Source organism: Choloepus didactylus, chromosome 2 (genome assembly GCF_015220235.1).
Source record: "Choloepus didactylus isolate mChoDid1 chromosome 2, mChoDid1.pri, whole genome shotgun sequence".
In the NCBI taxonomy this organism is placed as follows: Eukaryota; Metazoa; Chordata; class Mammalia; order Pilosa; family Megalonychidae; genus Choloepus; species Choloepus didactylus.
Window position 1 is genome coordinate 176,195,310 of NC_051308.1, and position 21,585 is coordinate 176,216,894.

General features: G+C 41.0%; 1 long non-coding RNA gene across 2 annotated transcripts in view; it reads right to left on the reverse strand.

Annotated features, from left to right (window-relative positions):
* LOC119518897 overlaps positions 1-21,585 on the reverse strand; it is a 102,108-nt gene that overhangs the window by 61,614 nt on the left and 18,909 nt on the right. Inside the window, exons 2-3 of one of the 2 annotated variants that reach the window (XR_005213867.1) lie at positions 21,214-21,352; positions 11,654-13,889 (exon numbers count right to left, since the gene is read on the reverse strand). This is a non-coding gene — a long non-coding RNA (uncharacterized LOC119518897). Of the gene's footprint in view, positions 1-11,653; positions 13,890-21,213; positions 21,353-21,585 lie in introns of those variants that run through there. The other variant, XR_005213866.1, reaches the window with a different exon arrangement.

Sequence of the window (21,585 nt, forward strand, 5' to 3'; positions counted from 1 at the left end):
ACTTAAGCATGCTGGCATGGCTTATTTGTTACAAATAGGGCACAAAGGGAAAACACAGGCCCTCCTCACAGTCTGGATATTTGCATAAGCCCTGCAGCTTCCAATGTAGTTGCTTTCTTTGGCCCATCTGGGTTTTCCTGAGCAGTCAGACATGACAAGTGTTTTTTGGGGAAGAGTAAGAGGCCTAGTTTAGGGAAAATGATGACAGTCTTAGGGGACTTTTGAGAGGCAGGGCAGCCTAGTGGTTAAGATCATGAGCTCTGCAGTTCGAAACACCTGGATATAAATACCAGCTCCACCACTAGCTTGGGCAAGTTACCTAACATCTCTAACCTCTGTTTCCTCATCTGTGAAATGGAGATTATAAAAATTTTTATCTCATTTGTCACTGAGAGTATTAAATAAAGCCATGTATAAAAAGCATTTGACACACTGTCTTTCTCAGTAAATGTTAGCTATTGTTATTCAAAGTAATGTGATTATAGGGAGTTTCTAATTTCCTTAAAACATTCATTCATTTGTGCAAAAATGTCCAAGTGCTTCCTACATGCCTGGCCCAGTGTTAGATCCTGAAGATACAGAGAAAAGTAATATGCTGCCTCTCAGGTCAAAGAGCTCATTTTGTCGTAGAGACAGAAAAGGAAACTGACAAAGACCATACCTCGTTACAGGTGCTCTGATAAAGAAAAGCTAATAGGAAGAGCCTATAAGCTTGAGGACATGGTGAGATGTGCTTCCAGAAGGTGTGACTCTTCAACGGACTCTTGGAAGATTAAACATCTAGGAGAGGACTGTGTATAGAGGAGGTACTTCAACCTAGGAGCCAAATATGAGAGAGTAGGAGTTAGGCAAGTGAGGAAAAGGTGAAGCCACATCAGGGAGAGGCACCAGCTTGAGGGAAGGCATGAGGTCAAGGAGGGCAAGACCGAAACCTGCCGAGTTTCTTCATAGTCAGCATAGTGCAGAGAAGAGGCTGAGGCAGTGCACAGAATCTTGATCATATGGGGGCTTTTGTCTCATATGGAAGCATTTGGGATTAAACTAAAAGGTTATGGGGGACCATTAAAGGATTTTAATCAGGGGCAGGGATGTATAAACTCACACGTTGAGAGATCATTCCAATAGCAGTGTAGAGCTTAGATTGTGGAGGGGGTGCAGAAAAATGAGGCTGCTCATGTGTAGCTGGAGAAAATGCTTCCCCAGAAGCTTCCCCTATGTTCAGGCCAGATGTGTCACCTGCCTTCCACAATGTGTCACCTGCCTCCCACAGCCTAACATCACAGTGACTTCATGCACAACTCTCCTCTCTTCTACTAGATGCCAAGCTCTGAAGCTGGATTATCTGAGACCCAGACAGTTCTGTCTCCTTTCTCAGCACCTTGCAAGGGGCAATTACTCAAAAAATGCTTGTTGAATGGCTCAAAAGATTGAAAGTCACACGAAAGTGTTTCTCTTATAGGTGACCTTTTCAGCCAGAACTCAATCCTGGCCATCTCAACCAATGTCTCTGGATACTAGCCTATAGATCAAACCAGGGTAGGGATGTCAGCTAAAATACAGAACACCTACTTCAACAAGAATTTCAGATAAACAACAAGTAACTTTTTGGAAAGTCGATCCCATGTAATATTTGAGATATGCTAAAAAATTGTTTACCTGAAATTCACATTTACCTGTGTCCTCTATTTTTATTTGCTAAACCCGGAAACATTAAACTAGTGCAAAGAGTGCTAATATTAGTACATCATTCTGGAAATGGCAGATTCTTATTCTTTCTCTCTCTGAAACTTCATTCTCCCATTTTGATCCCAGAATTCCTGAGTTGTTCTCTCTCCTACTTTTGAGCTGTGGAGATGAGTAACCACGTTTTCAAATCTAGAATCTGATTGTATTAGTTAGGGTTCTCTAGGGAAATAGAACAAACAGGAGATATCTGTAAATATGAGATTTTATAAAAGTGTCTCATGCAACTGTGGGGATGCACGAGTCCAAATTCTATAGGGCAGACTGCGAGCTGGCATCTCCAATAAATGTCTCTGATAACTCCCCAGGAAAGGCTGGCTGGCTAAAGAAGAAGAAAAAAGTTCTCTCTCTTCTCCTTTAAAAGTCTTCAACTGATTGGATTAAATCCAGTTGACTGAATTCTCACATTGCAGAAGGCATGCCCTTCCTTGATGTAATCAGCCACAGATGCAATAAACTGACTGATGATTTAATAAACCAGCCTTCTGGTTTATTAACCAGCCATAATGTCCTTGAAGTAACAGTTAGGCCAGTGTTTGCTTGACCAGACACCTGGGCACCATCACCTGGCCAAGTTGACACATGAACCCAACCATCACACTGATACATGATCAGGAGAGTAGTTTATCTCCCAACTCTGCTACCTACAAATTTTGTATGACCTTTCTCTGAATCTCGGTTTTGTCATGTTTAAATCAGGTTGATGATATTTCATAGGGTTGTGAAAAAGATTAGAAGTAATATACATAAAATGCCTCACAAAAGTCTGTAAATACACATGATTCATTAAATTAATATTTTCTGAGCACTTACTCTGTACTAGGCAGACTTTCCTAGCCCTATGGAGTTTAAAGTCTGAGGTAATGCTACTTATGGAAATTATGATTCATATAAGAATAAAAATTGAAGTCATAGAGTCCTTAAAATATTTAGGCTACTTGATTATTATCCCATTGATTTTCTAATACTTACACACACATATACACACACACATGCTATAGCCGTGACAGCAGCTTGGAGAGCCAGGCATAGGAAATTAGCCAAGAAAAAACAAAAGCCACAAAGAAGGGACCACCCAGGCTTTGACAGTAGGCATCCTTGGACCTGACTTCTCTCCATCTCAGATAAGATGGGCTTCAGGCGATGCTCCTGTTTCAAGCTGTTTTCTGAACACCAGAAAACTCCTTCCTTATTCAGTCCTTCTAGCACAGAATTCAAACATATTATCATTGCAAACTGTGTTCCTGGCTCCTAGGGCTGGCATTCCAGGTGGCTACACTAGCTCCTGGCAGAGGTTGGAGGCAGGTGGGGCTGCTGGCAGTGCCTTTCCCAATACTTATCAGGCAGCTGTCCTTGTCATCCACCAGAGAAGCTGGTCTGCTCAGCAATGCCCTGGCCTGTTCATCCGTAGGTTTAAGGGCCCTCTGCCTAGTTCCTGGACCAAACATGACGAAGGCAGGGAAGACATTAGCACTCATGACTACCAGCTAGTGAGGTCTAAATTGTGTCTTGTCTGAGTGTCAAGTGTATCAGGGAACCCTGATGCTCTCTTTCCCTGACTCCGTTTCTCTGTGCCCATGTACCATTGGTCTTCTGCTTTTGCTTCCTGACCTGTACTTTCATTTCTACTGTTGAAACCCTGAACACAAGGCACTACTTATCATTTGATTATAATTCTCTCAGCTTTCCTGTGGTCTAAACTCTGCCATCTAATAGGAATAACTGTCTTTTATTGAAGGTCAGGTCCCTGTGTGAGGTGCTTGCTACATAATAACATATTTAAAACTTATGAGATTATTATTATTTCCTATATTTCTAGATGAGGAAACTATAGCACCAGAATTAGTTAGGGATGGGGCAGATGAGAACCCAAGTCTTTTTAACTCTAAAGCCCAAACTCCTTTTCAATGAGCTGAATTCACTGAGCTCCAATAGCCTTTGGCTAGGATAGACTTGTCCAAATTATACAAATCACTTATATCAACAAAGCTGCCACTGGCCTGACTTTAAATAGTGCCACTAATCAGGACTCTAAACTCCATGAATTGCCCACCAGATAGAACCACCTAGGGCCTTGATGCTGACTTCCTTCTCTAGGCTCCTGTAGAAGAGTAGTTTGGCTTTGATGGCCTTTCTCTTCAGTGGTCGGCTGTGCAGCTAGGCTAAGGGGTGGTCTAAGCACAGCCTACTGACTTTCCCTGTGACCCACAAATAAGCCTAGTCCTAGGACAGGATTGCAAATGTGGGCTGACTCCCTCCTCAGGAATACCTTGAGGTAAAACACATCCCCTAGCAGATAGTGGCCTGCCTGCCAGCACATTTCTACCCCTTTTACCCTGAGCACATGCAAACATTCACTGGAGGCTCCTTGGCATAAGTATGTACATCTGATGACACCTGGCTCACCACAATTGCTATTTCTGTTACCAGTAGTGAGGGAGCAGGGTCCTTCATTTTGCAGCACAGGAAGAGTGCGTGCATGCCATCTCCCTGCATAGGCGAGCAGATGGAAGCCTGATAGCCTTGAGGGTCCTACACCCACTAGTGAAGCTGATCTTGCTTCTTCTCTTCTCTATGTGAGTAAGCTGTTTCCATCCAGTGCCTTTGTGAGTTGTGCTTTTGTGTGTGACCCCAATATCTGTAAGCCATGGTGTTGGGTGGGACCCTAGGACTGCTGCTCCTGGTGGCAGGCATTGTTATGTTCTTTGCTGCTCTCCATGCGGTGACACTTCTCCCCTGGAGGGGGTAAAAGGAAGTGGTTAACTCGTCCTCTGTCACTCTTCCCTTCTGACAAGCTCCGTTCCAGCCTGCCTGCCACCAGGCTCCCAGTGTATCTCACAGCAAAGCTTACCTCCGAGGTGTGCTCAGGGCCCTGACCCAAGCTGGGCTCTAGGAGTGGTGGCTGGCCCTTGGCTGTGGAGCCTAAAGCCAGAGCAAAGAGAAGCTGAAGTCAGCGTCCTCAGTAACAGCATGCTGAGGAAATAAAGATTCAGTCTGAAGAAAGTTTCTGATCTAAAGGAGTGCAGCATAGATGAGACTATGGGTTCGGGGCCCCGAGGAACTGCTGTGGGGACCTTGCAGTCAGAACTCCAAGTGCAGAGAGGTAGGCAAGATGCAAGAGAGATTCTCGAGGCTCAGGGACAATTTTATAGGGGCCTATGGTCTCACCTGTAAATTGTAGCTCCATTTGCCCTTTTGAAATACCAAGAATAATAAAGTGGCAAAGGCCACAGAAGAAGGTTTCCTCTGGGTCTAAGACAAATCTAGCTTATGGAGAGATAGTAGAAGTAAGGTACACATCTCTCACCTCTCCCATGGACCAGGTCTTCTGTGGCCCTTGAAGCAATGATCGAATCCCTTGACTAACACCAGCACTTCACCAAGCACCCCACAGCCTCACAGCACTGGCCTGCTGCAGTCTCCCCCACCCCCACCCCCCCAAAAAACAAAACAGTTGTGTTTTTAGAAGGGACAGACACAATGTACTATTAGCACTGTTCCAGCAAAACATAGAAATTATGCCATGAAAACTTAATTGCCACTTTATTCAGTAATCAGCATTAACATGGTGAATATTTAAAGCTACAACAGATTGTGTGGCAGCCAGGAGTTAGGCAGCAGTAACTTCCAGAAAGCTAGAAAATTAAGACCTATGCGGACTGAGGCTGACTGAGCTATTCAGGCCCTTTTATGATCTGTGTGTGAAAAGGCTCCCACTAGGGACTCGCTAGTCTAAAGGTATGTTGAGATCACCAAATCCTTTGACTTCACCTTCCAAAGATCCCCTAGCTAAGTCCAATTAAATTAAACTCTATTGATTCAGTTCCACACACATTTAATATGACGTGGCCAACACTGAGGTTAATAAGATATAGCCCATGTCCTCAAAGAGTTTGTGATGTGCAATTGTGTATAAAGCAAGCACAAAGATGATTATAATCAGAGGGGCATATATAATCAGGAGTCAGAGCAGGCTTGTTAGATTCCTGATTTTAAAACCTATTATCTGTGTGGCCTTGGGCAAATCACTTATTCTCTGAACTTCATTTTCTTCATCTGTAAAATGGGGATAAGATTACTGACCTAACAAGGATATTAGGAGTATTAAACACGATCATATATGACACATCACAGTGCTTGGCACAGACTAGGTATTCACTAAATAGCCTTAGCCAAACTATAAGACAAAAAAAACAAGCAAAGTAAAAAACAATGCCATAAGAAAACTCCAAACAATATACTAAGGAAGTTTAAAAGACATAGCAATGGCATTTCTTTGGTAAGACAAGAAAGGCTTTATAGAGGAGGTTATATCTGATGTAGGCCTAGAAGAGTAGGTAGATATTTTGCAGGCTAAAGATTTTGAAAAGTTTACCAAGTATTCAAAAAGTAATGGCTGAAATAAAGCATGAAGGTGGAGGGTTATATTTCAAGCAGAGGAAACTAGTAACAAAGGCCCAAAGGTGTGAAAATGTGAGATTTGTTAAAGGAATAGCAGAAACATTCATTTGTCTGGAACATAAAGAATTTAAGAGAGAAATGTAGGCAGTTCAAAAAGGCAGATTAAGCGAACTGCGAATGCCAACCTGAGTTGCTGATGAATTAATACCACAAGTGATGGAGGAGCCATTGGGAATTTCTGAACAGAGAAGAGGCATATTTGAAGTGGCATTGTAGAGAAGAGATTTGAGTGAGGGCAGATGGGAGACAAAGAGATTGGTGGGGGTCTGTTCTATCAGTTCAGACAGAAGATTTTGAGGCCTGAACTGGGGTGCAAACAGTGAACATAGAGAAGATTAGACAAATGTGCACAACATTACAGAATAAGACTCATAGGAATTGGTAAAGGGGTGTATGTAAGGAGCAAGATATGCCCTGCTCAGAAGTACTATGGGGGTTCTGAATGGTGAGCAGAAGAAAAGAGCACAAAGTGGTGACAGAATCACATCATTAGAGAGGGAGAACAAACTGTTATGAGGAAACTGGGGACTGTCCTAGTTTGCTAATGCTGCCAGAATGCAAAACACCAGAGAAGGATTGGCTTTTATAAATGGGGGTTTATTTGGTTACACATTTACAGTCTTAAGTCCATAAAGTGTCCAAGGTAACACATCAGCAATCGGGTACCTTCACTGGAGGGTGGCCAATGGTGTCCGGAAAAACTCTGTTAGCTGGGAAGGCACGTGGCTGATGTCTGCTCTAAAGTTCTTATTTCAAAATGGCTTTCTCCCAGGACATTCCTCTCTAGGCTGCAGTTCCTCAAAAGTGTCACTCTTAGTTGCACGTAGGATATTCATCCTCTCTCAGCTTCTCCGGAGCAAGAGTCTGCTTTCAATGGCCATCTTCAAACTGTCTCTCATCTGCAGTTCCTGTGCTTTCTTCAAAGTGTCCCTCTTGGCTGTAGCAAGCTCGCTCCTTCTGTCTGATCTTATATAGTGTGCCAGTAATTTAATTCAGACCACCCAATGGGCGGGCCAACACCTCCATGGAAATTATACAACCAGAGTCACCACCCACAGTTGGGTGGGGTGAATCTCCATGGAAACACTCAAAGAATTATAATCTAATTAACACTGATAGGTCTGCCCACACAAGATTACATCAAAGATAATGGCGTTTGGGGGGACATAATACATTCAAACTGGCACAGGGACCAAGGCCTGCTTGACCTTTAGAATTTAGCACTTAAGAAGTCAGGTCAGACAACATCCTGGTTGGATTGTTGATAGCCAGGCTGACTATGCCTTCTTGGGCTGCATGTGTCACCTACAAATATGGATTTGAAGAACTGGAATTGGATTGTATGTAGCCCTCAATTCTTAGAATCTGACCTCTAAGCACCTGTCCCTGTTGTGCACAGACCCAAGGCCTCACAATCAATGCAAACCACACGATGGATTCAGATGCACAGGTAACTTCTCCAGAGAGAACAGAGGAGGCTGCCCTCAAAGGTCTATCCACAGCCTCCAAGTGGAATGTTCAAGATGAGCCCCTGGGGAATGGGAAATGAATAGGAGAACTTATGCTTTTTTAATGTAAAAAGACTTGAAGAAAAAAATTTATTAATATTTATTATCCAGATTGGAACAAGCTTCTTCATTGGAGTTTGTGGTAAAGGAAGTACCTGTTGGAAGAGTGGGACTTGCACAAGATGGGGATGTTGGCAGTGGTGATTGCTAGTGGGGTCGCTATTGAGATATTGTCACATATTATCATTTACACAAAGTATGTGCACAGATTATATTATCTGATATTAAACAAACTAATCCTCACAAAATGCACTCATGAATTATAAAAGAGGTTTGGCCATAACGGCTATTAATGATTTGCTAACCCTGAGGACCTGAGATTATTTCGATATACTTAGAATGAATGTTTTGGGGAGTAAGTTTTATTGGGAGAAATAGAGGAGGTTTGGGAAGGACCTGGTATGCAGTGGACAAATGGGAGAAGTGTATTATTATTAAAGAAGTAGGCACAGAATGCAAAAAGGAGAGCTGGGAGCATTGAAACCAACCAAATTTCCTAACTTGATTTTATCCAGGAAATCTGAGTGGCCAGAAAGTGAGCACTAATTTGTGGGAGATAAATGCCCCATTTGGGGACTCTCTTAACAAATCTCCCTTCAGCTGATATAATGGTATCAAAATGATATAATGGTACCAAAGACCAGGAAGGAAGCCCTTTTAGTGTGTGCCATTTCATCAGCATCGCATGCGTCTCTTTTCTCCTCCCACCACCCAGAAGCTGTTGCGATGGTCACATTTTTAGAACATTTAAAAATAAATTACAGTCAGTGGTGAAACACATAAGCCCAAGAAATGCAGGGCAACTCTTGCTTCAAGCTACACAGCCCAAGGCTGCCGAGTATAAAAATACTATGTCTTCTATTTCATTAAGTGGGGCTTTAGCAACCAGTAATTTTTGCTTGTCAAAGTCACTGCTAATTGTTGAATTAGAACATCTGTCAAAAGTGGAGATATTTTCTTCAGAACACAGAGCAGGGGAAATGAGCTCTTCTTGAGGCAATACAAGGCACGTCATGTCTGTACTCACTGCCAAACAGGAAGCCTGCTAGGTGGCTTCTGACCATGCTCATTAGCAACTAGGCAGGACTTCTGCAGGCTCTTTGGATCTCCCCTGCACAATGTTACTGGCAAATGCCTGTTCTAGTTTGCTAATGCTGCCGGAATGCAAAACACCAGAAATGGATCAGCTTTTATAAAGGGGGCTTATGTGGTTACAAAGTTACAGTCTTAAGGCCATAAAGTGTTCAAGGTAAGTCATCAACAATCGGGTACCTTCACTGGAGGATGGCCAATGGTGTCCGGAAAACCTCTGTTAGCTGGGAAGGCACGTGACCGGCGTCTGCTCCAAAGTTGTTGTTTCAAAATGGCTTTCTCCCAGGATGTTCCTCTCTAGGCTGCAGTTTCTCAAAAATGTCACACTTAGTTGCTCTTTGGGTGTTTGTCCTCTCTTAGCTTCTCTGAAGCAAGAGTCTGCTTTCAATGGCCATCTTCAAACTGTCTCTCATCTGCAGCTACTCTTTCAGCTTCTATGCATTCTTCAAAGTGTCTCTCTTGGCTGTAGCAAGGCTGCTCCATGTGTCTGAGCTTATATAAGTGCTCCAGTAAACTAACCAAAACCCATGCTGAATGGGCGGGGCCACACCTCCATGGAAATTATCCAACCAGAGTTATCACTCACAGTTGGGTGGGGTGCATTTCCATGGAAACAACCTAATCCAAATATTCCAACTTAATCTCCACTAATATGTCTGTCCCCACAAGATTACATCAAAGATAATGGTGTTTTGGGGGACACAATGTATTCAAACTGGCACAATGCCCAAGAAAGGACCCAAAGCTGGACAGTGTAAGATTTAGCAAGCCACCTCTCTCCAACCAAGAAGTAGAATTTGTTACAGCTCAACGTTTTCCCAGGAGATATGAGTTTTACTTACAGCTTGAATCCACCAAGATATTAGTATATGTGGCTTTGAACAAGTCACATCTCCTCTCTGGGTCTTAGTTTTCCCATCTGTAAAATGAAGGGTTTGGACTAAATCAATGGTTTACACACAGTGAAACCCAAGGAATACTAGAGCTTCCTTAAAGCTGTCTTAGGAATTATCTCTGAGGTGGCTGAATGAATGGGGGCCAGCCTCTCACCTCCACTTCAAGAATTTCAGTTCTTCTTTTATCTATTTTAAATATTATTTCATACATTGATGTTCAATTTACTATTGTGAAAGGGACTGACGAGACTGCCAAAAGATTTAGAAGTCCCCCAGAGATCCCTGCAGGATCCGCTATGACAAATTAAGGAGCTCTATTCAAAAGCTGGGTCACCTAACACATCCCGTATGTGGCTAGACAGGAGGGAGGACATCTCCAAATACACTGGTCTACTCAAAATCCTCAAACCCAGCTCTGCCAATCCCTCAATGCCTTTGCTCCTTGCATTCTCTCTTTTAGGAATTGTTTCTCTGCTACTTCCACCTGACAGCATTGACTTTCTCCTTTAAGGCCCAGCTAAAGTTGAACACGCACCATAAGACCATCCAGGCCACCCTATCTCGTATCTTTCACAGTCGAGTTTTGAACCACTAATCTTCTGTACCGATGATTTGCCCCCTGGTTGTCTTAGATTATTAGCTGTAAGTCTTGTTTCTCCACACACACACACACAAAATGCACACCGCTTAAAGGGAGTGACCATAATTATTCATTTTTGCAACTCCCACAGAACCTAGCACAGTGTTTGGTATATGGTAGGATTCACAGGACTTTAGTGTGTGAGTGACTGAGTAATTAGACTAAAAGGAGCAAAAAATCAAACCAGATCTCTGGTACCACAAAAGGCCAGGAACCACACGAATCTCTTTCAACATTTACGTTATTAAATTATCCATCCATCCACACATCCAAAAAACATCTACTGCTCTCAGATTCATCATGGACTTTGTATTTTTTGTTTTTCTTTTTTATTATCATATTCAAACACTAACCAGCTTCTGCCAATGTGCCTCCCCCGATACACATACATGTAAGGAATCTATTCCCTTTGCTCCATCCCAACTACCATTACACCAGCTGAAGCCTTGTAATCAGGCTAGAATTACTATGTTAGCATCCCAACTTAACTTTCTTTCTCTAATCTTGCTCCCTGCAAATCTAACCTACATACAGCCCCCAGATAGATCTTTCTAATACAAATATAACCATATCCTTCTTCTGCTTAAAACAGTTCATTTTTTCTCCATCATCTAAAAATATGCCCTATATAACCTGGCCCTTGTCTAATTCTTCAGCCTCAGTTTTTGACACTGCCTGACTCATATTCTACATCTAATAATACTAAACTGCTTTCACTTCCCAATGCAAGCCATGTGTTGGATGCCTTTATAATTTCGCTCATTCCACTGCCTCTGTCTGACATACCCTGGCCTCACCTGTCCCACTTCATTTGGATAACTGGTTTTCATCCTTTAATAGGTACATGTGGACTATTTTTAACCAAGACAACTTTTCTTGACCTAAAGACTTGGTAAGATGGACTGTCTCTTAGCTACTATTATATCCTGAGCATAGATACAATATAATGCTTGTTAAAATAAAATAAATACAAATACAAACATACAAGTAAATATATACAATAGGTATATATATACTTAAATAAATATATGAGGCATAGTTAAATTTTTTATATTTCAGTAGTGCTTTCACATCCATTGCCTCCTATGAACCACAAAGATTATTTTGTCATGAGGTAGAGCAAGGACCTTTCTTTCACTTCTCGAGTGACGAGATCAAATGACTTTCCAAACTTTGTTAAGTGAGTGTCTTAGTTTGCTATGACAAAATACCACAGACAGTTGGCTTAATCAATAGGAATTTATTGTCTCACAGTTTTGAGGCTGGAATTTCAAAATCAAGGTGTCAGCAGGCCATGGTTTCTTCAAAGTCTGTAGTGTCCCAGAGGTGGTTTGCGGTGATCCTCCACTGCTTGGCAATCTATCTCCTGCTGCTTCTTCCTCACTCCTACTGCCGAGTCTGAATGTTCTTTGCTTATAAGGACTCCAGTCAGATAGAACCAAGGCTCACCCTGCTTCAGTTTAGCCTTTTTCAAAGATCCCATTTGCAAATGAGTCCACAGCCACAGGGCCGGGGTTAGGACATGAATATGTCTTTTGGTAGGGGACATGATTCAGTCCGCCACAGGGAGTGCGTGGCAGTAGGAGTTCAAAGAGATGTTCTAGGTCAAGTGCACAGCACAGTATGTGGTACACGGTGAACTCTCAAGAACTGTTAGCTGCATTATCACTTTACCCAGATCTTGATATTCCACAACCTCCCCTTTCCTCTCCCAACGGAGCACTAATGCTTATGCACTTGGCCAGCAACCCACCTGGCTTGTTTCAAAGAGGAACAACCATTCCAGTCCTCCATAGACCAAACTCATGCTCCATCACTGATTCAAACCAAACCTGCTCTTAGGAGAAAGGGTAGGAGATGATTGCTTTAGGGCCACACTACCATCCACCCACAGTAAGAACTAATTTCCCTAAAAGATACCCGATCTTTCTTTGTTGATCTTTGGGATGGTATCCTAGAAATGGCTTGTTTCTCCTCCCCTCTGCCTTTTTCCTTTTTTTTAATAATCTGCATTGAATCATGCCTGAAAATGGGGAATTTATATCGTATGTGTGTAGCAGATGGTTTTGCCCTAGGTGTGTGTATGTGTTCCTGAAAAGTAATGTGAATCAAATTCTAGTAAATTAAATCATATTTTAAACATCTGAAAAAAAACTCCATGTTTAAAGGAATGCTCTGGGAAATTAAGTTATAAAGTGAAAATTCACTTCCTCCTTTCCAGTCTGTCAGTATATTTGGATTATTGGATAAATTTCTTTATCTGAGCATTCTAAATATACATATTAAAACATAAATACTTATGGATTGCCTACCATATACCAAGCATTTGTGGGTGCTGAAGACACAGCACCTCAAGGAGGTTATATTTTATGGAGGGAGAGACAGTAAAGCAAAATCATGAAAGTAACAGATCAATTAATTATGGTGTTATGTGTGTTTCAAGGGAAAGTACCAGGTGCCTGGACAGTTTTCAACAGGGAGATCCACACTAGTTGGGGGTGTTATTGGAGACAAGGAGCTGTGGTGCAGAGTGAGTGGCAGTAGAGTGGGGAAACGTGAGATATGAGACTGGAAATGAAATTAGGAGTCACATCTTAGCTTGGGATAGACCTGCAATGAAACATTGTCCACACTTTCTAAGTAAATTCTTCCCACATTAGAAGAGGCAGTTCTTGACACTTAGCTATGCCTCCAAGTCTTCCCTCCTCCATTTACAGTGCCTGACTAATGCCACTCCGGGAAAAAGTCCAGTGCAAATCTTACCTTCCCAGATAGTTCTATTACTTAAGCTTTTAGCCAATATGAGTGTTCTTTGAAAGTGGTCCATCAGTTGCTATTAATCTCCTCTAATATTAAATTGAAATGCATTTTTTGTTATCCATGCTAAAAAAAATCTGATTCAAATAAATAAGGTTATTTCTTGAAACACTGGCTCTTTTAAGGGTAACTTTCCTAGATCCTATAGTATATTTCAGATTCAGATATCATATTTTCCTGAAAAAATATCAGGACTCATAAACAAACCAGATTTTTAAAAAATTATAAATGTATAATTTGTTTTAGATCATGGGAGGGATAAAGTCACCTTTGTTTAAATAACTACTGTGGCAGATATTATCCTGGCCTACCTAGTGTCTCCTTCTATCTGTCCTCCTTCTTGCTAACTGATAGAACCCAAATTTTCCCAGTGATCTGGTTAGATTTCTTCTCTCATATAGGTCAGACCCCTGCTGGGGTGATGAATCATGGTACCCCTGGATGTTGATTGATCTAAAGGTAGACATGTGACCCAGTTCTGGTCAGAGATCTGTAAAAGGGTACTCTGCTGGGGAGGATTCTATTCCTGAACACAAAGACAAAGTCTCTTGTAGAGAAGACTCTTTACTTCTCTTTTATTCTCTTCCTTCTTGGAACCTGAAGTCTGAAGTTGCGGCAGTCATCTTATGATTGTGGAGTAACAGAATCCGAATGAAAGGTAATGTGCCAGGGCTGGTGGAGAGAAAAGAGAGTCTGAGTTTCTGTTATCATTACCGAGAGCTGAGAACTAATTCCAGCAGCCATCTGTGAAATTTTGTTAGAACAGAAATAGAGCCCTATTTGTTTAAGCCACTTGTGGGTTGGGTTTCTATTACTTACAGCTAAAATCATTCCTAAATGATGTGCCTACATTCCTACTGTCAGGTATTTTACATATTCTTAGGTCCTTTCAATATTTAATTCCTACAATAATCATTTGACATAGATATTATCTTCATTTTACAGATGAACACTGAATTTCAAAGAAAGTAAATAAAGTTGCTCAAGTTCACAACTAGAGAATGATGGCGGAAACATTTGAACCCAGTGCTGTATGAATGCAAGGTCTCAGCCCTTCCCATTACAAGACTTATCTTGATGAAAATACAAAAGTTAGACTATTTGAATTATGCAGAAAACAAATCACATTTATCAGGATTCATAAAACTACATGAAACCAGAATTATACTGAAAAATAAATGATTTCATTGATACATGAGGAAAAGCTCTTGCTTCACAGAAAAAAGAGCAATTTAGTAAGAAGAACCCAGTACATGAGGCAAGCTGGGACCCCTTGCAATGTGCTTAACTTGGGTCAGGTGGGCCTGAGTGACCGCCTGGACATGATGATAGCTCCAGTTGCTTGATGTATTCAGCGAGTACTACTCTCCAGGACCTGTGCTGAGTACCCATGTGTTCTACTGCAAGCAATTCTTATAAAAGCCCTCAATTAGGTATTATAATCACCTCTATTTTGCTGAAGAAAAAAACTGAGGTCTAGAAATCCTAAAATAAGTTTCTTATATCATAGTTTGAATTACGTACTCCAATTTATACATATCCTCAATCTGAATCGATTTTAAATGAACCTCTTGAAGATGTTATTTTTAGTCAAGATGTGGCCACCTGAAGCAGGGTAGACCTTAGTACAAATTTCTTGAGGCCTTATAAAGAGAAGAAATGGAGCAGGATTAAAGAGGACCACAGAGGGTAGCAGGAAGTCAAGCAGGCACCTAGAAGAGGAAGAGGATATCACCAGGGGACAGGAAAGCCAAGGACCCTCAAGGATTGCTGGAAGCCAGCCCCAGAAACCACTGTCTTCAGGAAGAAAGCAAGCCTTGTCATTACCTGGATTGTAGACTTCTAACCTCAGAGCTGTGAGCCAATAAAATTCCTGTTGTTCATCCAAATTACCGTGTGGTATTTGTCATAGCAGCCTGGCAAACTAAGACAGTTTGAATCCAGGGCACATGCCCATATCCACTGTGTTCCATGGCTTCCATGCCCACAGCCTCCTATCAGGAGCCTTAGTCAAGCAATTCCGGTGACACCGATATCTCGTCGGAATGCATCGCAACATACATCAGTGTTAATGGTAGTGGGAAACAGGAGAGCTGCACAGGTATTATGCCACATTGTGAGAAAACAGAGGCTTTGGAATCAGAAAGTTCTGGTTGTGACTTCTGATTTGGTTACTTATTAGCTGTGAGACACTGGAGTCGTTATTTGTGCAGATCTTCAGCTCCCCACTTATGAGGGCTAACGGCTACAATGCAGACTTGTGAGAATCTAAAAAGATAATGTGTTAAATTCTCTCTTTCCACTTCATATACTGCAGCAACTACATTTCCTCAGTGGCATCAAAGTGCTGAAACCCACCAGAATTACTTAAGATCAGAGAGATTGGGATCAGTTTACATTTTTCTCTGAGGGTAGTTCTGTAAACTACATTCTTCTCCAGTTTTGCTTCCTGTTCCCCAGAGGATCATTAGTGAAAATTTCTTTTGAACAAATACTTGGGGAGACATGACTCATAAAGGCAAATAAAAATGGCAGTGAGCGATGAGTGGTGGGCACTAAGGTTAAGCTGCCCTTGAAGATTATGCAGTGTTTACATTGTAGACCAGCCCTGATTGGATACCTCACAAAGGACATGTTAATGTCTTGGTGATCTAAATCTGTGGTTTTTAAATGGCCAACATTGAGTTGACTATATAAGAATCACTTGGGAACTTGTTGAAAATACAGATTCCAGGTGCCCCACTAGAAATGTTGATTTAGTGGTTCCAAATCTAAGCATTTTATTTTTAACTAAATTTTATACAAGTTATTATCCAAACATATTTTGGGGATACCTGACAAAATTATAGCATAAGTTTTAAAGGGTGTGTTAATATGTAGATACCATTGTATATAATTGTCTCATATTTCCCCCAAACACTTTCTCCAGAAACACACCAATTGGAATGATGTAAGAAGACCAAGGTCATAGCACAACGTCAATGAAAACATTTACAAAACATCAAGGGATTAATGAGACAAATGCCAACTGAGCCAGTGAATTCACTAATTACTGAATGTTCCCAATAATTAAATGACCCATGGACATGGTATCCAGCCAAAAGGGATACATATATACATATATATATATATATGTATATATGTATATATATATGTGTGTGTATATATATATATGCTTTCCCAAAGCCTTTGGGAGTAATTGTGTATAACCTTTTCACTAGCAGACAGCTGTGTTTATAGCTCATCTGGATTTTCTCCATGAAAGCATTACTCCAGAATCACTGCTACACAAAGGATATTTCACCTTGGCAACCAGAGTCCGTCCTTTCTAAGGCATATGAACCATAATCAGAACTAAAGAGAATTCCCATTTCAAGAAAATCCCATAAATCCTCTTCCTTTTAATCTAGGTCAGTTGTGGCCAAATTCATTTGACTGCAGAACCTTTACTGGAAATGAATGCTCACAAGGAATCCCAATAGACACAACGTAAAGTAAAATCATAATTGCTCTGTTTGAAGCAATGAGTGACAGGCCCAAAGTCTTCTCCTCAAGACACCTCCATAGACATGCAGCTTTAATAATTATTCACATTGCTTCACAATATGAAGACAACAGTGGTGGGTCTATCAGTCTCAATCTGTCTTCATTTCCCTCCCACCCAAATGAGGTCACATGTTCACTAACACTATCACTAACATCTGTAACTTTTCTGCTTCCGAGTCAGTCTTAAATAAGGATCCATCCAATCTTCCTACTTCTCCACTTTCCTTCTTGTCCTCCTAAGCACTGGTAGCAACAATGTAGAGAAATGTTAATTGATGCCACTAAAACATATATAATTTCCCTTCTCACTGAGCTCTTAATACAACATGATAATCTTTCTGAGCCTTAATTGGCATCCTTCCCAATCTCTTCAGCAATAAATCCAACTTTTGCCAAAATTCCAAGGCCCTGCATTAACTATTCCCTAAACCAGTGGCTGTCAAAAGTGTGGTCTCCAGACCAGCAACATCAGTGTCAACTGTTAAAAAACAAATTCTCAGGCCCCACTCCAGACTCACTGAGCCAGAGAATCTGGGGGTGCAGTCTAGCACTCTGGTGATTCTGGAGCACCCTAAAGTTTAAGAATCGCTTCCCTGAATCAATTTCAACACATGTTCATTTCTCACGGAGAAAGCAAAGGCTCCCTTAGCATGGGAAGAGCTGGCATTGTCACTGTGCTCATCACCACAGATTAGAGTTTGCCATTTCTATGTTGGTCATTCCCTACCTGGTTTGCGAGATCAGGAAACTATCTTACTCATCTTCGTCCTCATATTCCCCAGCCCTGGTATGGTGCTTGTCATATATTAATTATTCAATAGATACGTTCAAATAAGTTTAAAAGCCAAGTGGCCATCAAAGAGTCACTATTTCAGGTCAGTTTCCTCTTCTGTGTTACAGAGGTCAATCGGTAATTGACCCATTTACTTTACAGGATTGTAAATAACAATCAAGGTTAGTGAGGTAATGGAAATTAACTAACTTCCTGCTAAGCTAAAAGTGCCTTATAAATGGAGATATCATTATTTTTCCCTACCATACTCCATGAAAAAATATATAAAATCCACCATTCCTTTAAAACTGAAAGGGCAACCAGATAAAATTTGAAATCATGCAGGTCAGACTTCTTCCCTCTTTGTTCTTGAAATCCTATTTTCTGTCTACCTAATAATTTAAGAAAATATGTAGATTCAAAGTCCCGTTGGCTATATTTTCCACAAAAATGCTATAGGTTTAGCAGCTCATATAAAGACCACAATGTTACAATTATCTCTGGGTGAGCTAGAAGTACAATATTTTCTCTTCAAAGTGAACCACCATATAAATGTTTGATGAAAAGAGAGCTGGAAACCAGTCTGCCTTTAAAACAGTAGAAAACAAACCCTAAGCCTGTAAGTCACAATTTGGGGCTGTGGTTAGGGGGGCAGGGAGATAATCCAGAGTAGGAAAAGGAACTCTGAAATTTACTGTTGGATTGTGCAGGGAAAGAGAACACCCACGACACGACCTTCTGTTTCTTATAGAGCAGCCAGCTCAAAGCCGTTGCCAGGGCAGCTCCTTGCAAAGCTGCTCTCTCTCTCTAAATTGTTCTGCTATTGGTAGCACCTCTGGTGAAATGAGAAGATGTGCTGCATTCTCTGATTCAATACAATTCTCTAAGTATTGATTGAGCTCCAAAGGTTGGCTTCACTCAAAAGTAGAGAGTGAGTTTGGCTAACTGGTATGCTTCAGGGAGAGCAAGGAATGTTCCCGAGTCCTAAATAGCCACCTACCCCCACATACCACCTGAAACTCTGCTCTTGGGGCTTTAATGCAGCAGCCTCCAAGATGTATTTGATGACTTCTCATTCCAGAGATGGCTCCACAAAAGTCAAGTTCTATGGTCCAGCTGGGGAAGTAGTGCAGTCTATGCCTCCTCTTGGAGATTCTTAATATTTATTGACTAAGAACACCTGCAGTAATGGGATTTGCTTAATTCGACTTAATATATTTTTCCAATGTCATTTGACAATAGAACTCTTCCCCTCTTATTTTTTTTCATAGTAGCTTTCCTCCATCTTTTTTTTTTTTCATTAGAATAGTTGTAGGTTTACAGAAAGATCATGCAGAAAGTATAGAGTCCCCATATGCCACCTACCCTCCACAGTTTTTCTTATTAACATTTTGTACTAGTGTGGTGCCTTTGTTACAATTAATGAAACATTATTATTATTATTATACTTATACTATTAACTATAATCCATAGTTTACATTAGGGTTCACTCTTTGTGGTATAGTTCTATTTTGGTAACATATATACAACCTAAAATTAATCATTTTAGTCACTTTCAAGTATAAAATTCAGTAGTGTTGAATACATTCACAATGTTGTACTGCCACCACCACTATCCATTGTCAAAATTTTTCCATCATCCCAAACAGAAGCTCTGTAACAATTGTGCATTAATTCACCATTCCCCTCTCCCATCCCTGCCCCTGGTAAATTGTATTCTAATTTCTGTGTCTATAAATTTTCATATAAAATTTTCTATAAAATTTCATATTCTTACTTTCCATGTGAGATCATATAATATTTGTCCTTCTGTTTCTGGCTTATCATTCAAAATACTGTCTTCAAGTTTCATACATGCAGTAGACTTTATCAGAACTTCATTCCTTTTTTACAGCTGAATTTGATTTTGTTGTATGTCTATACCACATTTTGTTTATCCAATCTACCATTGATGGACATTTGGGCTGCCCCACCCCTTATTTTTAAATAATGCTCCATAGTATGCACTTCAGAATGGTTGGGCAGAGGGAAATCCAGTCCTGCACCCAGGTAAAACTGAACCTGCCTCCCACCTCAGTCACCTATTAACTTTTAACACTGGGCAATATCCTCATCTATAAACTCAAGTAATAAAGACCCATCTATAGAGCTAGGGAACTTAACTGGGTTAACATATGCAAAATATCTAGCATAGTGTACATAATAGGAAACCCATAATTCATAGTTCTTTTCCCATTCCCTTTTCCCACTGGCAGCAGTTTCATCCATTAGGATTCATTTGAGCTAAAAGACATCCATTTAAAACTTGAAATAATCCTGGAGGGGTTAAAGGACTCCCTATTGGAATGTCCTTCCTCTACATAAACCTTTTTCTTTACCTGTTTCAACACTTGACAAAGACCATCCAAATGTCACTTTCTTGAAGCCTCATTATCCCAGGTCCAAAGTGATTTATCCCTTTTTGGAATTTCCCTGTTATACCATAAATTGGACACTTAATCCATTCGGCCTAATTTTATAGTTCTTACTACAAATGTTGCATCTCCTAGACTAGAAATAAAAGTTATTGAGGTAGAAACTGTGTCTTTTTACATTGTTCATGATAACTTGGCATAAAATGAATGATTTTAGGCTTACTTGAGTTATCTTAATTGGATTGTTTTCCTCTATACACTTGATCAAGGTCCATTATATTAGAGAAATGGAAACTTCCCTGGGGAGAAGAAGGAGAATGATAGAATATGAGACAATTCTAGGGGATTAGACTTGGTGGAAAACTACCCAGGATAGGTATTTTGGAGAGATACTAGACAGTGTAAACATTGGCGGTTGTCTGAGATGAAGGAATGAGAGTGTCTTGGGAGTGAGAGAGGAGAACAGCATGTAGCATATTAGGGCAATTGAATATAAATTACCCATTATGCAATCTGAAGTCTGGACCAGAGGACCACCCCACACCCGGGACCCCGTTTAGTGCTGAATGCAGATGGAGGGAGGGTTAGTATAAAATGAACAAGGCAGTCCCAACCCTTAGAGAGCTTACATCTAGTTAAGAGACAAGGTTTCATATACACAATCATCAGAGAAGTGGTAAATTGTGGGGGGCAAACTCGAGCATGGGCTCTGGCATCAGACCACTCGATTTCCCATCCTAGTTCTGCCACAGCATAACTGTGTGACTGGCAGTTTAATTTCCCTGAGTCTTGGTTTCCTCCTTTGTAAATTGGAGATAAAAGTATCTATTTCATACATTTGATATGAATATTGAATGAGATTATTCATGTAACATGCTTAGAAAAGTGCCTTTCATGTGGTAAACATTCAGTTAGTGTTAGGTATTATGACAATTATATTTTATTGCAGTTGTGTATCTAATAGTGTGACCCATAAGTCACCCAGTCTCACCTGCCAGTAAACATAAATGGATGAAACTGTAGCAACACCCCCAAAATGCAATGGTCTGAGACCTTTCTCTTTTAATAGGAAGTCTTCTTGTCTTTTCCAGAATTTCTCTCCCTAAATATCTTTACTTGTATTTCCTGAGACTGGGGAAGGTGGTAACTCTCCACAAACTACCAGGGTAGCTGCTTGTAGTTCTGTGGCTCTTCTGCTCTGCTCATGATGCCTCTGCTCACTGCTAACAAATGGCTATGGCTGGACCTTGTCTGGACAGCCTACCTTAGATCCTTCTCCCTCGCTGGCAAGCAGGATGTCTCCTCTGCTACTGGAGACTGGCTCCTTTGGATGAGGTCTTGAGAGCAGTGTGATAGAGTATGCATCTTCACCACTGTCCTCTCCTTCTCAGAGCACCTGTACACTTTGGAGAGGAGAAGTTCAGAGAACAGTCAGTCTCACAAAGCTTCCTCGTGGCCTTGCTTCTCAGGGACCCTTGGGGGAAGAGGTTGTGCTGAGGACAGAGGAGGCCCTCTTTAACACAGTTCTTTGTCTTCATGATGATTTCCTTCATCATTGTCACTCCCTACATCTGACACATTGGTATATATGCCTGAGCCCCACTGATGACCAGATTCAAGTTCTGTCTCTTAGGTC